At 45.3% G+C, this 17,626-nt stretch overlaps 1 long non-coding RNA gene across 1 annotated transcript in view; it reads right to left on the bottom strand.

The window, feature by feature from the left end:
- Positions 1-5,908: 5,908 nt before the first annotated feature.
- LOC308624101 overlaps positions 5,909-17,626 on the bottom strand; it is a 296,768-nt gene continuing 285,050 nt past the window's right edge. Inside the window, exon 4 of the long non-coding RNA XR_014016924.1 lies at positions 5,909-6,062. This is a non-coding gene — a long non-coding RNA (uncharacterized lncRNA). The remainder of the gene's footprint in view (positions 6,063-17,626) is intronic.

Raw genomic sequence — 17,626 nt, forward strand, 5'->3', positions numbered from 1 at the left:
CCAACCTACCCCTCCTCTCCCATAATTCCCCATCGCATAAAACAACAATTCTCTTCATCTTGGAGTCATTCCCGGTCTACCTGGTCATTTTTCCCTTCTGAGTCATATTCAATTCATCAGTAGATGCTGACAGTTCTACCTATGAATTTCTGTCCTGCCCCTGAGCACATCTTACCACTCCCAATGACGGCCACCTCCCAGAATAAGCCAATACAACGCTTCTCCCCAGGATTCCTGCAGTAGGAACCTGTTCTCCAGTGATTATGTCACTCTCCTATTCCAATACTCCCTCTGGGGATGGCTTCCCATCACATTTAGAGTAGGAACTCAATATGGTCCCCAAGGCCCCATTTGAGCTGCCCCAGCTTCCATTCCCTACCTTTCTTCCTCTCCACTAGCTCATCCGGCCACCCCCATTTTGCTGTTCCTTAAACATGCCAACCACATTTCTCACCTCAGGGTCTCTTCCTGGAATGTTCTTATCCAAGATATTCTCCTGACTCACTCTTTTACTTCATTGAGGTCCAAGAGTCTTTCCCTTACCACTCTTGTTACCCGGTTTTATTACTTTTTTGTAGTCCTAATCACTATACAACATTATGTTACATGTTTACTTTTTACTATATATTTATTTCTTCAATGAAAATTTTCTACCACCACAAGAACATAAGCCCCAGGAGGAAGTTTGCTTCTCACTGATGTAGCCACAGCACCTAGAAAAGTATCTGGCCCGTGACAGGTATGTAAGGAGTACTTATTCGAATAACAGACAGAAGTATGATTGGGCCCAAACTGGAAACAGGCAGGGTAGAGATCAAAGGTCAAGGGCATTGTGGAGTTGAGGGAGTTGGTGAGAATACAGCTGGCACAGTTGGCCATGGATTCCAAGGCAGATATGAAGGGGGAGAGGTCAGGAGCCTGGGTAAACTTGGTGATGGGTGGCGGGGGTGATCGGGCATCAGTAAGTGTGTACAGAGGGAGGAACAGAAGAAAGGAGCTCTAGTCAAAATGCAAACGCTGGAGTCAGATAATCTGGAGAAAAGAAAATGTGAATACGTTGAGTAATTATGAATTTTTTCAGAACAGGAGCTACTTTTTTTTTTAACCTCTGTGAAGAATTTAGCACATACCACACACTCAACCCACTGGTGAACGACGAGACCCAATTTCCAGGCTCTGCAGGTGTACGTTTTTATCCTGGTTCCTTGAGTTTTCCAAATGCTACAACAAGAACACCACATTCTCATGCCGTGTTCATGTCTTCCAGTCAATGATTCCTTCTACTCATTACCACCTGGGCTCTTCCCTTCTTCTTACAGGAATCTGGGATGATGCACATCGGGCCCTCTGAGTTGGAGGTAGAAAAACTTGCCTGATCTTGCCCAGAAACTGGTGGCAGTATCAAGACTCAGTCACCTCATTGGCACAATGAGTGGATTCCATTCGTGTTCCCCCAAGTCTCCTCAACTTCTGACACTGGAGGATTTCAGACACATACCAGCTCTAAATGCCTCTGCAAAATTTCTTTTTGAATTTGCCCTTCCCAGTTCTACCGTTCCAGGCTACTTCTCCCCTCACTACTGAATAGCTTCCTCCTTCGTTGATCCTACAGTTTTGCAAAATGCATCCAGATTAATCTTCTAGGTACTTCCTCATAACCAGGATGCTCTCTGCTGAGGTATAGGCTTCTTGCACCCATCACAGTCCCTGGCACACAGTAGGCATGCAGTGAGAGCTTGCTGAATGGAACTGAACAGTGTTCAACACAGGGGCAGTGAGCTAAAAGCCAGGCCTTCTGCTCTATGTACCTGACCATTTGCCTCCTCTCAGGCCAGTCCCATTTGTACCTCTGGAAAGCCTTTCAACCTTCCCCTCCTCTTCCGTCCCCTCCATGTTCCATCCCAAGTGATGGGTGGAGGAGAAAACAGACCCAGCTTCTCAGGAAAGCAGGGTGGAGTCTTGCACCCACAGGAGAGAATAAACATAATCCTTGGGATTTATGCTGACAGCAGCAACCTTGCAAAATGCATTACCAAAAATAGAAGGAAGGGTGCTTTTGTTGTTTTTGTGTGTGTATCTGTATCACTGCTGGCAGGATTGAACAGACGCGAAGTCAGTCAATTTCAATGACTTCAATTCCACATTACATGAACGAAGGCAGGGAGTCATGTTAAGGGACCAAAAAATGACCCGAAAATGTGGATAGTTTTTTTTTTCCATGGAATTTTGACTATATCCTACTTGTCCTTACTCTTTCTCCCTTCCGCCAGCTCTTCTCTCCCCTCCCCTTCCAACTGGGGTCCAGGCTGAAGTGGATGATGTTCAAGGAATTTCCTGGTTCTAGAAATCCACCAAGAGTGGTGCCAGGAGTCCCAATTAGTGGATCCTACATCACCTGCCCTTTTCCCAAGATGAGAAACAGACAAACCACTAAGGCATGGCTCTCCAGTTGCTCTTCTATCCAGCCTCAGGTCTGGCCATGCTCCAGATTTAAGTTTTGGGGAATGCAAGAATCACAGCTTGCTTTGGTGGAACTGTGCCCAAGGCTGCAAACAGAGATGTTGCTGTTCTGGCCCCAGGTTGAAAAGAGAAGTAAACAGAAGGTGGGGTATAGAAATAAGCTAGTAGAATTGGAAGTAGGGGTAATTTCCCCCATTAGGAATATTTTGCCAAAATTTGGACTGTAGAGCAGACACCTTATTTTCTGATGTCTTCATAGGACGTGTGTGAGTGCCATTGGTGACGACTGCTGATGTGGAGGAGACATGGGGAGGGGTGTTGTCCTGGTAACAGCAACTCTGGCATAGCCAGTGTCTTTGACATTGGCACCCACAGGTCAGACATTATGGGATATCTGGTGATGGTGGCCCTTTCAGCATAGATACCAGGGCCCCTGATATCTCCCATGGGCTTTGGTAGCTCATCAAGCATGGGGAGGGGGGTGATATTCACGAATGAACTGCAAAAGGACACATCAGCCCAGTGAGTTAAGGTAGGGTTTTTTGGTTTGTTTTGTTTTTAAAAGTAAATATGGCAGACATTACTGTTAGCAAGATGCCTGGAGTTATCAACCAGCATTGACAATTCCCAAAACCATCAAGGAGGAATATGAAGGGGCTGGAGGTCATTCAAAATAGCCAGGGAGGGACCCAGAGAAATGCCATGTTCTGCTAGCATGGCCATCCTATGTCTCTGTTAATGATGATGACCGTGGAGGCTGGTAAAGGAGGCTAGCTTGTGAGCTGTAGAGCCCTATGCCCATGGGAGGAGTTACGTTCATGTGCACGGAACTGGGAATACTAGGGCAAAAGAGCCTGGATTAAGAAGAGACAATCACTGAGGGACCAGGCAGAGAGGATGGGGTGCCCCTGACTCCTAGGTAGGTTGATGAGGTACAGAGGCAGCCGGGGTTGATCCTGCAAGATGATTTCCAAAGATTCCCACTAGATGGCAGTGTCGGTCAGCACATGAGTCTGCAAAGGTTTCCTGGAGAACAGCCTGGGCTGGATGGAAAATGTCATTTCACAGAGGAGAAGATGGAGGATGGGGAGGCAGGGTGACTTGGTCCAAGAACACCAATGACTAGCCCTGTCATTGGGCTAGAAGCCCTAGCCCTCGGGCTTCTAGGGACAATGCCATGACCCCAGGTTCTGCTTCTATAACTGTAGAAGTTATTTTTAACATCTAATCTCCCACAACAAGAAGTGCCAATCTGAGCAGATCAATTGCTTTGATTTTCATAGAGAGGTTATGAGTCTTAGAGGGCAGCTACACTGAGGCTCCCCATGGCCTGTGGGATAAAGTTCAAATCTACAGCCTGGCTTGTAAGATATTCCCTATGTTGCAGAATTTCCGTCCTTTTAGGACATCTCTAGGTTACTTTAACAGCATCATGCAGAGTTTAAGGAGCTTCGTGTTCGAAAACCTATGCAGTAACAGTCCCTGAACTGCTTCTTTGGGAGGCATCCCCTGACCCATTTAGGAGATTTCATCACTGCCGACTTTGTGCCATTACTTTATCTACTCTCTACTGTTAAGGATGTAGGTTGGAGGGGGTACGATGGCCGGGGACCCAGAGGAGGATGTGTGGGCATTTCTTTATTTTTTTCTTATATTTTCAAAAATATTTCTTATGTTGGTTTCTTACTCCTAAGTCTGGTGACCTTAGCTTCAGAAATAAGAATAATAACAGTTAACATCTGTGAGCACTTAGTACATACCAGGCATTCTACTGTCATGTACGCTGTCTTATGTAAGTCCCAGAGCATGTAAACAACACGACGACAGAGGCACTTATATTATTCTTTCTTGACGTATGAGAAAGCAGGCTCAGAACATGTGATATAAAATCTGAACTTCACAGCATCACAATATCTTAATAAGGCTGGGTGGTTTCTAGAGCTGACCTAATTCTTTCATCTTCCTCCATCCAGAAACTAAACAGTTGCAGAAATTCAAGGAGATAATTTCACCACCTCCTCTGGCTACTCGCACAAGGCTCTAAATCTTAATTGCAGGAAACTTTCTTTTTGATGCAGACACAAGTATTTTTAAAAATTTCATATTGGGGTATATTTGATTTAAAATGTTGTGTTAGGGCTTCCCTGGTGGCGCAGTGGTTGAGAGTCCGCCTGCCGATTCAGGGGACGTGGGTTCGTGCCCCGGTCTGGGAAGATCCCACATGCCGCGGAGCGGCTGGGCCCATGAGCCATGGCCGCTGAGCCTGCGCATCCGGAGCCTGTGCTCCGCAGTGGGAGAGGCCACAACAGTGAGAGGCCCGCGTACCGCAAAAAAAATAAAATAAAATAAAATAAAATAATAAAATGTTGTGTTAGTTTCAGGCGTACAGAAAGGTGATTTAGTTACACATATACATATATCTATTCTTTTTCAGATTCTTTTCCCATACAGGTTATTACAGAGTACTGAGTAGAGTTCCCTGTGCTATACAGTAGGTCCTTGTTGATTATTTATTTTATAGACAGTGGTGTGTATATGTTAATCCCAACCTACTAATTTATCCCTCCCCACCTTTTGCCTTTGGTAACCATAAGTTTGTTTCCTATGTCTGTGAGTCTATTTCTGTTTTGTAAATAAGTTCATTTGTATCATTTTTTTTAGATTCCACATATAAGTGCTATCATACGATATTTGTCTTTCTCTGACTTAACTTCACTTAGTATGATGATCTCTAAGTCCATCCATGTTGCTGCAAATGGCATTATTTCATTCTTTTTTATGGCTGAGTAATATTCCATTGCACACATCTACCACATCTTCTTTATCCATTCCTCTGTCGATGGACATTTAGGTTGCTTCCATGTCTTGGCTATTGTGAAGAGTGCTGCAATAAACACTGGGGTGCATTTATTTTTTCTTTTTCTTTTTTTTTTTTGCGGTACGCGGGCCTCTCACTGTCGTGGCCTCTCCCATTGCGGAGCACAGGATCCGGACGCGCAGGCTCAGTGGCCATGGCTCACGGGCCCAGCCGCTCCACTGCATGTGGGATCTTCCCGGACCGGGGCACGAACCCGTGTCCCCTGCATCGGCAGGCGGACTCTCAGCCACTGCGCCACCAGGGAAGCCCTGGGGTGCATGTATTTTTTCAAAGTATGGTTTTCTCTGGATATAAGCCCAGGAGTGGGATTGCTGGATCATATGGTAGCTCTATTTTCAGTTTTTTGAGGAACTTCCATACCGTTCTCCATAGTGGCTGTACCAATTTACTTTCCCACCAACAGCAGACACAACTATTGAAGCATGGAAAATCCCCCGAAAATTAACCTATAACAAGAGACTCCAGATTGGCCCTGAACCACCTTCTCCCCACTTTATACTCTGCAACTGAGAGGCACTGTGCACGTTTTGCATTGCTAAGAATTCTGCAGCTCTAAAGTAACTTACAGTAAGAAGAGGCTTGGAGTAATAGCTTTCCTCGTGGGAGGCTCTCTCCTGGCTTTAAGCGATCCCGCTAGGCCCTGCTTGTGCCTCAGCGATGGTGTGGGTGCCCAAGTCCAGGTATATTTTCTGGGTTTCAGGCCGCATGTCCAGGACTCTAAAAGCTGTGGGTGAATTAAAGCAAACATCACTGTAACACACATTCACTTTCACTTATAAGGAATCCAAGTCTCAAAAGCAGACAATCCCTTAGGAGCACCTCTTTAAAAGAAATCCACAATCTCAATGGACATTAGCTGTGTGGGCCTTTCTAACAATCCCCTACTAGATGAGTAAGGACTCTCTTGGTTGTGACAGAAATCCAAGTAAGTCTACCTTAGACAAAAAGGAAATGTTCTCGCCTTCAGGAAGGGTGCAGGTGCAGCTGGGGAAGACTGGAAGCAGGGATTCCATGATCTTCCTAGAACACTCTCATGGCTCTTCTCTGGTGCTCTAGGTGTCACATTCATTCTCTCCTATGGAAGACTGACTTTCTCCACTCATCTCTTGCCAACTTCACTACCAGAAAGGAAAAGGCTCTTCTCAACCAAGACTTAGTTAAAACAAGAAGAAGGAATGACACTTGCAGAAGAGGGGCCTGTGATCGAAGCAGGGCCAGTCATTCCTGCTGCCAGGGAACCAGGTGCCCTGAGTGGTCTATCTTGGGTCATGTGCCCTCTCATAGCCTATGATTGACAACTTCCGGCTCAAACTACAGAAATGGAGTAGAGGGGGAGAATTCTTCAAAAGAAAAGTGTTCTTACTAAATGAAAATGGTATTTGGGAGGGAGGAAGGATGCTGAGCAAGCAATAATGGATCTCTATGTCTCAACTCCCCAGGTACCCAAGGGACACATTCACAAAAAGTAGAAGATTTAAACTCAAGTGCTTCTAGCTAGTGCTTCTAGCTAGGTCAAGGACATGTAACCCTCAGAGCCCTGAATTATGCACAAGGCTTGGGTTTGAGGTTTAAGTAGAACTTGCTCCCTACCCCGCCAACTCAAACGTCATAGGTCAGTAATCAACGTGCTGAGGAAAAGAGCGCAGAGCTTCAAACTGCAAGGAGGAAGGAATTTGGCAAAGTTACCCACACAATAAAGATCACAAAGCTTCCAGAAGGACTCTCTCATTCCAACTGACAGAATCAGTGCACCGAGTCAGGAACCCCCTAGGAGGCCTAGCTCTGCCCCAACTAGTAAATGAGACCCAATAAACATCTCAGCGATCTGGGCAGATAACAAATTCTCCTGGGTGGTGAGTAGGATCAGGAAGGAGTGGATTGATTGGTGGAACTGTTAACTCGGCATTTACCCACTTTGTGTTCTGTTGGCCCAGTGAGCTCCAGATTATGGTCCTCACACATCTACAGTCAACCAGGAATGAGACAACCCCCTTCAGCAGGGGAGACCAGGAGTCATCAAGGGAAACCTCTGAGGCTACCCCCCTAACATTGACCACTAATTTTTATAAACTCCTAGAACCAGAGAAATGGGCAGTTCTGCTGTTGATCCTAGAAACTTCTCAAATGAACAGAATAAGACATTTAGCCCAAAATCATAAACTTACCAAATGTTGACCCCCTACTGTATTGGCCAACCAAATAATTACTAGCCTTATAGAAAATTTTGGTTCACTAGAGCAGTAAACACCTAAGTAGCACAGTACAATGACTGCAGTATAAAAACTGTCCCAAATTGAAACCATATGAATCTTCACCCTTTATTAAATTCCCTTGGAGGCATTTAAGCTCTAGCAACGTATTCTCCCTTTTTTTGTTGCCATGGAGAAAACAGAATCTCTCTTCCCTGGGGGAAATGAAAGTCCCAGAGAAATTAGAGGCCAGAGTCTCATTGTAATTTTCGAATATATCACAATCAGCTAGACACAGCCTCACTGTGTTCATTCTGTTTACTTCCCTGCACACACCCCCTCCTCCCACCCCTCACCTTTCTCAGATCCTTTTCTGTCCTCCTCTCTGCCCTGGGAGGCTGGTCCCTGGGAACTGCATCATTGGAGCTCCTTTGCTTGCTGGCTTCTCATCAGGTTCAGCCAATGAGAGCCATTGATTGGAGACTGGAGGGTGGGAAGAGAGGTTGGAATATTTCTTCCAGCTTCCTCCCTGCTTTGGGACATATTTCTGGCAGTGGCTGTGTACTTGAACAACTACAGATTCTGTCTAGAAACCCCTTCTACACAGATCTAGCTCTCAGTGGACTAAGATAATACTTTTTCCTCTCCTTTCCTCTCCTTTCTTATTTAAGGGTATTAAGGTTCCTGCTGTTGCCAGCCTTGGTGACTCAACCACCCTGTTGATTCCCTTAATTCTGTCCATACCTCTGACTGTCCTTTAATTACATCCTCTTCCTTTGACCCACTGGTGTTGCCTCCTGTTTCCTGATGTGACCTTGACTTCACACTTAAATACCTGGCACCAGGCAGTCTGGGTCCTTCCCCAATAGCAGGATTCCAGGATGCCTTCCACGAAAGTGGATGGAATCATTTCAGCACCTGCATTGTTGAATTAATTCCAACTTGAAGTCTCATCTGTTCCACTTTTCCAAAGTTCCAAAGGGTAACAGGACATAAGGATGTCATAGCACCCATCCTAGACCTATACCATTTAGTTACAATAGCATTCCCTAAACAAGAGTGATGTTTCCAGAACACAGTGCTTATTATGGTCTCTGGGCCCACACTGCTGTTGCCAGCTGTCGACACTAACACAGATGAAGTGCTATCTGGGGGAATTAAGGTAGACAAGAAAGCAAAAAGAGAAGAGAAAACCTGAATTTCAGCTTCACTGGATGCCAGAGCATTTGTCAATAATGCTGTTCACCAAACATTCACCCATCTTCCCCATTCCAAGCACAGAAAAGGACACTGATTTCCAGGTTCCTTGTGCTTCGGTGGGGTGTTATGACTAGTTCAGCCAATGAATCTTGAGTAGAAATGACTGGAAGTGATGTGTGTCTGTCTGTGGCTGAGCATTTACTATCTGGTGTGAGAGCTCTTTCCTTCTGGCGTGATGACCCACCAAGTTCAAAATTTTGGATGCTTCACAAGCCTGGATCCCTTAGTGACTATAATGAGAGCCCCCAAGTTAATCCATTATGAACATGAAGTATGAGAGAAAAATATATCTTTGAGCCACCAAAATGGAGAGATTGTGTGTTACTACAGTACAATCTAGCTTACCCTGATTCAAATTATTTTTTAACATAGTAGAAGTCTAATGAACTCAATGACCTTTACCACTTGCTTCTTTCCAAGCCTTGCAGAAGCCCCACTTGAAGAGCTATAGAACCTGTCATTGCTTATACTCCAAAAACCAAATGCAATGCATCATGTCCTCTGTCTCACACTCTGTAATGTCTTTCTTTAGCCTTTCGATCCCCCGAGCCATGGCTGATTTTACTACTCCAAAGGCAGCACCAAAATCCCTCTTTTCCACCAGTTTCCCTGCAGCATCAGTTCCTCTGGAGAAGCAAAAAATGTCCTGAGTAGCATTTGAGAATGAGTTTCTTGAGATGAGGGAGGAGGAGTTGTGATAGCAGAAGCCATTCTACCCACAAAGATTAAAGAGTTTGCTCTGAATTGCATTTGCTCTGGCCCAGCCGACAGCCCTTCCCTCTCCATGTGGGGTGAGGTTAGCTGCCAGAGACTCATTACACGTGCAGCCACTTCCACAATTTAATGTCCCAGAGTGAGTCTCCCCTGACCCTAGGAAAGACATTTCTAATGAAGGCCACGACAACACCCAAGCTCATTTAAGATCCTGAACCAGCCATATACCAGAGACCACAACCTTCTAATAATGTAGTGATTGGTTCCCAGATTCTGTGAATGTACCCACTTGATCTGCCATGATTTTCCAAGTGTTATAAGCAGAGGGGGAGGAGTTTAATAGCAGTAGATGGTATTTCCATGGGACTCTAGAATGTCAGTCGTTTCTCCAGTTTATCATGTTCCTTAGAGAAGCACAAGGAACAGGAGCTGAACTAAAAAGCAATTATTCCTTGACTGCCAGCTAGACTATGGTCTCCTTCTTCTGATACTTACTCTTTTTAAAAAAATTTTAATTTTATTTATTTATTTTTATACAGCAGGTTTTTTTTTTTTTCTTTTTTTTTTTTTGCGGTACACAGGCCCCTCACTGCTGTGGCCTCTCCCGTTGCGGACGCGTAGGCTCAGCGGCCATGGCTCACGGGCCCAGCCGCTCCATGGCACGTGGGATCCTCCCGGACCGGGACACGCACCCGTGTCCCCTGCACTGGCAGGCGGACTCCCAACCACTGCGCCATGAGGGAAGCCCACAGAAGGTTCTTATTGATACTTACTCTTTGCAAAAGCTAGGTAGGAGGGCCAAGAAGGCATGGTAGACAGCTTCCAATACGGCCTGCAAAGATTCCCATCTAGTGCTATCCAGACTCAATCTCCAGCAGTGATCCCCACGCCTAGAAATATCCACACTCTTATGCAGTCTACTCCCACCTTGTATCAGGATTGGTCTGTGTGATTAATGCATGCAGCCGTACCAATGGCATGACACCTCTAAAATTAGGTTATAAAAGACATCGAAGCTTTGTTTTGGGTTCTCTCTCCCTTTTGGATCACTTGCTCTGGAAGAAGCCCGTTGCCATGTGTTTTGAACATTGAGGGAGTCCTATGGAGAGGCCCGTATGGTCCTCCTTCCAACAGCCTGGGAGGAACCAAGGCCAGCCAATGTCCACGTGAGTGAGCTTGGGAGCAGATCCTCCAGCACCAGATGCCTGGTGCCCCAGTCAACAGCTTGACTGTAACCTCCTGAGCCAGAACTACCAAACTAAGCCATTCCTGGCCCTTGAGATTATGTGAGATAATGTTCTTTTAATCTGTTAAATTTTGCAGTTTTTTTTTTTTTTTTTTACGTAACAATAGACAATAAAAGGCCAAAGGCTCTCTGAACCATGGGACCTTCCCAAACCTCTGGTGGCCAACAGTGTACCAGAACTTGAAGCAACATTCAGCCTCTTGGTTCTGCCTTCTGGGGTTGAGGGCCATGTCTCAACGACCCACCCATCAACCCTCTAACCTTTTGGGAGCAGAGGGGTAAGAGGATAGGAAAGGAATGGCTCTACAAGTAGGTCTGTGATGAAGAAAGGAGACAGTTTGAGATTTATTTCCACTTTCACACATACCTAGACTAATGCTTCTCTTTATTATCTGTGTCATGGTCTGTTGTTGGCCGAGCTGGGCCTTTCTCATTGTACAGCCAATGCCTCTACTTCTCTTCCAAGTGTACCTAAGTGCATAGATACCGGATGAGAGGTTTTGCTTTGGAAATTGGGGGAGCAGTTTTGGTGGGAGAGGAAAGTCTAGGAAGCAAGTGGAAACAAAGGTAGTGAGGGGTCTGAGCTCAACAGTCACAGTGACAGAGGCTGAACTTGCTCTTCAGGAGAGATTCATATGCAGAGCGAGGCTCTGGGCCCAGGAGAAACACTCTGGATCTGGGCAGGAAGCTTTTCTCCCTCTTGCTGCTGTAACCGAGGAACTCAGGCATCTCCAGGTTGGAAAACCCAGGATGCATGCCCTCGGCAGTGGTGGGTCCCTGTCCCTCAGAGACAAGATCAAGTTAGATTAAATCACCAGAAGCAATCTGGAGTTACAGCCCTTCTTCAAAAATACCTAGAGTAGTTTCTGTTTTCCTAACTCAGCCTTTATTAATACAGGCCCCATCACCCAGGAAATCAGAAGAGAAGGAAGATGGGAGACGAAACATGGGCATTTTTTTTTTTTCAGACCTATCCTGATACCAACTGGGTGTCTAAAAATTCCATTCTAAAGATAAAAAAATAAAAAAATAAAAATAAAAATTTCATTCTGACACTAGCAGCTGATGGAAGAGAAGCATAGGGCAAGGTCAGGATGTGGGGGTCGTCCAGAGCTCCTTCCTTCTCCAGGTGGGCCACCCTGCCGGCACCTCAGCGTGCTCACCAGCTGGGAAGTTCCTTGAACCTCATCGTTTAGGGGTTTTTATGGTTGTTTCATTATGTAGGTAGGATTGATTAAACCGTTGGCCATTGGTGATTGAACTCAATCTCCAGTCCTCTTCCTTCCCTGGAGGTTAAGGGGCAGGGCTGAAACCTTCAACCTTCTCATCATGTGGTTGGTTTGTGTGACAACCAGCCTCACCCTGAAGCTATCTAGTGATCTCTCCTCCAACCCATGAGTCATCTTCCTAGCACACAAAATATAGTAAATTCCAGGGGTTTTAGGATCTCTGTGCCAGGAACCCAGGACAAAAATCAAATATGCTTTATTATACCACAGCAAGAGAGTTTAGAATAAAGTGACAAAGTTGGGGCAATTTTTGAATCTCCCCAGGAGTACACAGAGGCTGTAGTGCTGGAACTCTGGGCCCCTGCCCCGAGTCTCCAAAATGGGCTGCTCCAGGTTGCAGGGGTGTGTCCCACAGGTGAGCTCTGTCATCACTCATCCTATGGGAGTGATGAAACGGTACATGTTTTCAGAAAGGAGCCACTTCAGGCAGAACTGAACTCTCAAAAATGCCTTGCACTACCTACTGAGGGATTCCTTCAAGCAATGTCCCAGGTGACAGTTTCCTTTGCGCTAGGCCAAACCTAAGGTATGGAAGCTACACAGACTATTACCTTGAATATTTAATTTTTTTCCCTGGGAGTCTTGAAGCATGAAGAATAAATGAGAATGTTCAACATATGAAGAAAATGATTCTTGACTCCAGGAAAAATCTGACTAAGCATATTTTGATTTCAGTATTATAAAGGCAATTAAATTACCTTTATAATATAGCAAATACTCCTATAGGAAAACTATAATTTTCTTTTTAAATGTGGTTTTATTTTTCCCCCTTCTTATTAATTTTTAAAAATCTTGAGTTGACACTCTGTTACTAATACCAAAACCCATGGATGGTTCCTTGGCACATTTGACTGGATGAAACTGATGGCCTTGGGTTTCCTATGCAGCCATGGTGCACATCTAGGGAACCAAGTTTGTATTGGCTATAGGAGACTAGGGGAAGGAGTTGGTCTCATCCTTCCCTGGGAGTGGGACTGTCTTCATTTAGAGATAAGGTGAGGTGCACTGTGAAGGGAAATAACTGAAGTTATGTCACTTACTTTAGCAGTTTTCTGCAAAGCAAAATATCCTAGAAGCAAACAAAACAGCTCCTGAAGACTTGCCTTATGCTGTTTCCCTGCACATGAGCTTCTCAAAAAATAAAATGCACCAATAAACGAGTTACTTTTTCATTTCCATACGTGGGGAAATGTACAAAGCTCTGGTATATATATATATACATATATATATATATATATGTATATGTATATATATACGTATATATATATATATATATACCTACTCACAAGTATTGCAGTTGGTAATGTTTTCATACACTTGCAAATGTTAAAAGTCAAAAGTACTTCAATCTTGTACTCTTTGTAAATATGCAAAGTTTTGTATATGATTCTTTTACTCATTAAAAGCCTGTAGTTTTTTGTTTTTGTTTTTTTTTGTTTTTTTTTGTTTTTGTTTTTTGCGGTACGCGGGCCTCTCACTGTTGGGGCCTCTCCCGTTGCGGAGCACAGCCTCCGGACACGCAGGCTCAGCGGCCATGGCTCACGGGCCCAGCCGCTCCGCGCCATGTGGGATCCTCCCAGACCGGGGCACGAACCTGTGTCCCCTGCATCGGCAGGCGGACTCTCAACCACTGCGCCACCAGGGAAGCCCAGCTTTTATTGTTTTTAAGGAGGCTGGTCAGGACACTGAAATAACAAAATGCTTTTAGAAATTAAATAAAAAAGAAAGTAAGGTCATAAAAAGTTTTTTAAGTCACGCAATGAGATGCCTGGTACATTTGGGTCACACACATCTGATTTCACATCAGACAATGGCTTATTAAACACTGCCTGGGTACAGACACTGAATATTTGAATATTCAAGAATGTTTATTGTATTGAATGAAGAGAAAGAAGGCTAACTTCAATCAGCTGTTTGGCTGCTGAATTTTTACATTTTAGGACTTAGTTTCCTCATCTGTAAATTGAGAGTCTTAGATAAGACTTCTAAGGCCAGTTTTAAAAACACTTTAAAGACTACAGCTTCCAGCTTCTCAGTCAACTCTTTAATAGTATCATCTCTATTAGCTACAGGTCAGGTTCTCAAACTTGGCTGCACACTGCAATCACCTGGGGAGTTTTAAACCATCCCCAAACCCAGCCACTGATCTTGGATTGACTGAATTGGTCTTGGGTGTGGCCTGAGCATTGGGAGCATGGGAGGTGGGTGGGGAACAGTGGTGAAGGGGGTTAGATGCTCCCCAGGTGATTCTAATGTGTCGCAAAATTTGAGAACCACAGGTCTAGGTCGTGTATTAGAATCACCTAGGTTGCTTCTTAAAGGTGCAGGTACCCTGCTCTCAGGCTCAGATTCAGTAGGTAGAGGATGAAGCCTAAAAAGCTACTCTTTAAACAACGTCGTCCCGTGGTTGGTGCAGTGGTTCTCAGAGCCCCGATTGAGAGGCACTGCTTTAGATAATAATTCTTGGGTGCTCACTTATGGTTTAGATAAATGGGACCAGCCTTAAGGAACAGCTCCTCCGAATTGGGCTCTATCTTTGGGAAACTGGGAGACAGTGAAGAACACTGGGGCAAATGGTCATTCTGTGCAATTATTATAGGTTGAGATTTACTTGGGAAAATTTGGGATGTTGTCAAGAGCAGGAAAATCCCTCCAGCCACGTGAAATCCCCTGTGAAAACAGAGACCCAGATCTGAACTGTTTAGACAGAGCCACAGGAGACCATACCACAGGCCAGAGTGTCTGGGGCTCAACCAACCTCTTTCTTCTTTATAAAGACCCATCCATGTCTTCTGAGTCCTTACAATCTTGGACATAAGCAAAGTGCTCAGTGACATTCTGCAGTAAATGCTATGTCCCAATGTCACAGTCTTTGGGTGGGCCCATCATATCAGGACACGCAGTGGGCAGCACTTTCCTGATGGTCTGGTCCCATACAATCACCAGTGCCCTGCTCTGGCATCCAGGATGCCCATTTCATCTGGACTCTCTAAATAATGGTGGAGAGGAGCAAAGGTGTCTGGTTGGGTGTAGCAGAAGCTGTTGGGGCCCTGTTCAGACTCTTCCAACCTCTTCTGTTTCAGTGCATGCTGGTCTGTCTTCCATTTCCCAGCACCTGCTTCTCTGCCTGAAGACCTTTTGTTTTATCCTCAGATACAGTACTACACACACGAAGCCCTCAACTAATGACTGATGGGAGTTGGAGTGAGCTTCCTTGCCTCTTGGGTGGGATAACTCTGAGGTATGTTTCCTGCAGTGGTTCCCAGAATTCCTCAATGGGATTAAACTTCAGAGCCCAGAGTGGCAAGTAACACACCCTCTATTGATGCTCCCCTTCCTTGTCTCACTTCCCCACTCCCCAGCCTGACCGATTCCATCCATGGATGAGGTTGGCCAGCCTGTCTTAGGAGGTTTCTGGATGGGAAAAAGAGGAAAAACTCTACTACATAAGAGCATTGAGACAGTGACCCTGCCCCACTAGTGAAGCATGGCCCATGAATGTCAGATTCTGACCTATTGCACTAGCCATTTCTCTCCCACAGAGGAGCAAGGTGATGCTAAAAGGTAGTAGGCATTCCTCTGTCTTCATGCTCCCTCATGGAGGGGGAAAGGAGGTCCCTTCTTTCATGGTCCATGTCTGTAGTGCTATTAAGCCCATTCCTCCACTGAGCACAAGTCTACTACGTAGGTAGACCTATTAAATCTCTTTCAAGTCATCTCATTTCTCTTTGTCTCCTGGGTCATGCCCCTATCTCAGGCCACCAAAAAGCTGGGGTCAACACTACAGAGCCTCACGTGCAAACTTTTCTTCATTTGCCCCTCCATGTCCTTCTCTGTGCCCAGGAGGCTGACCCCCACAGACTGCATCACTGAGGTTTCCATGCCATCTGTCTTCTGCTTAGGTTAGGCTAGCGGGAAACATGGGCTGAGGTCACAGGGGAGGGTTCTCCTCTCTGTCTCCCTACCAGCTGGGCATGATCTTGACAACTGTTGCATTCTTCTACAGCCACAGCTTCTGTTAGGTGGCCCCTCTCCCATGGCTCCAACCCCCTCCCCTTGACCTTGTGGGATTGGTGTGGTAAAGGCTCTCACTGATGCTAGTCCCCAAGTGCTGCACCATCCTTTCTGGGCTTAATCTGTCCACACCTCTGTAAATGTCCTTCATTAAAGTTTCTTCAATAAAACCTTATAAGTGTGTCATGTTTCCCGTGGGAAGCCTGATACACCCTCTCAATCAGGGGTCCCCAACCCTGATTAGGGTCTCCCCTGTTAGGAACTGGGCTGCACAGCAGGAGGTGAGCGGTGCGTGGAGTGAGCGAAGCTTCATCTGCCGCTCCCCATCATTCCCCATCCCTCAAATTACCACCTGAAGCATCCCCCCCCCCACTGTGGAAAAACTGTCTTCCACGAAACTGGTCCCTGGTGCCAAAATGCTTGGGGACCACTGCTCTAAATGATCCCCCTGTAGTATGCCCCTATAATCCATTCTGCACACAGTGGCACAGAGCCACTTTTCTAAAATGCAGATCTGCTACTGCTCCCCTGATTAGCATGCTCCCATGTGATTAACTGCCCTCAGGTTAATTTCCAAACTCCTACAAGTTCCCACATGATCTGTTCTCATGTTTCCTCTTGTCACCTTCCCTCTTGTTCTTTTCAGTCCAGCCAGACCGAAATTTTAGTTGCTCAAAACCTCCTTGTCTTGAATGTTTACAAAATACAGCTGTACCCCCCTCATCCACAGTTTTGCTTTCCACAGTTTCAGTTACCCGTGGTCAACTGTGGTCTGAAAATACATGAATGAAGAGTTCCAGAGATAAACAATGCATAAGTTTGGAATTGCAGCCATTCTGAGTCATGTGATGAAACCATGTGCCAGCCTGCTCTGTCCTGATTGGCATGTGAATCATCCCCTTGGCCAGTGTATTCATGCTGTACACATTACCCACCCATTAGTCACTTAGCAACCATCGGGGTTATGGGACTGACTGTCACAGTATCACATTCACATAACTTTTATTACAGTATATTGGTATCACTATTCTATTATTGTTGTTAATTTCCTACTGTACCTAGTTTATAAATTAAATGAACATATGCACAGATGTATAGGAAAAACATAGTGTATATGGGGTTTGGTACTCTAGTTTTAGGCATCCACTGCCTTGGAATGTATCTCCCGTGGATAAACGGGGACTACTGCATGGCTTTCTGCCTAAAACCTGCCCTCTTCCTCCTTTATCTCCTACCCCTGAGCCCTACAATCTCAATCCTTTATCTGGACAGATTCTACTTGTACGTTAGGTCTTAGTTTGGATGTCACCTCTTCTCCCATCAACAGTCTGGATTAGGGACTTTAGTTTTTCGTAGCACCCATTTATTTGCCCACGTGTCCCAGCAAACTATGATTTCCCTGCCTTCTAGAGCTCTTGTTTGTATCATCCTATTTCCAGTCTCAGGAACAATGCCTGGGAAAGGAACAGGATGGTCAACAGCTCAGTAACTATGACATTTGTTCACTGGTTTTGTTTCCTGAAGAAATTATCTCCTGTTCAGCCTGCAACTGTGGTATACAACTAAGAACGTTATA

This window comes from Mesoplodon bidens (genome assembly GCF_964165515.1).
Source record: "Mesoplodon bidens genome assembly, chromosome: 10".
In the NCBI taxonomy this organism is placed as follows: Eukaryota; Metazoa; Chordata; class Mammalia; order Artiodactyla; family Ziphiidae; genus Mesoplodon; species Mesoplodon bidens.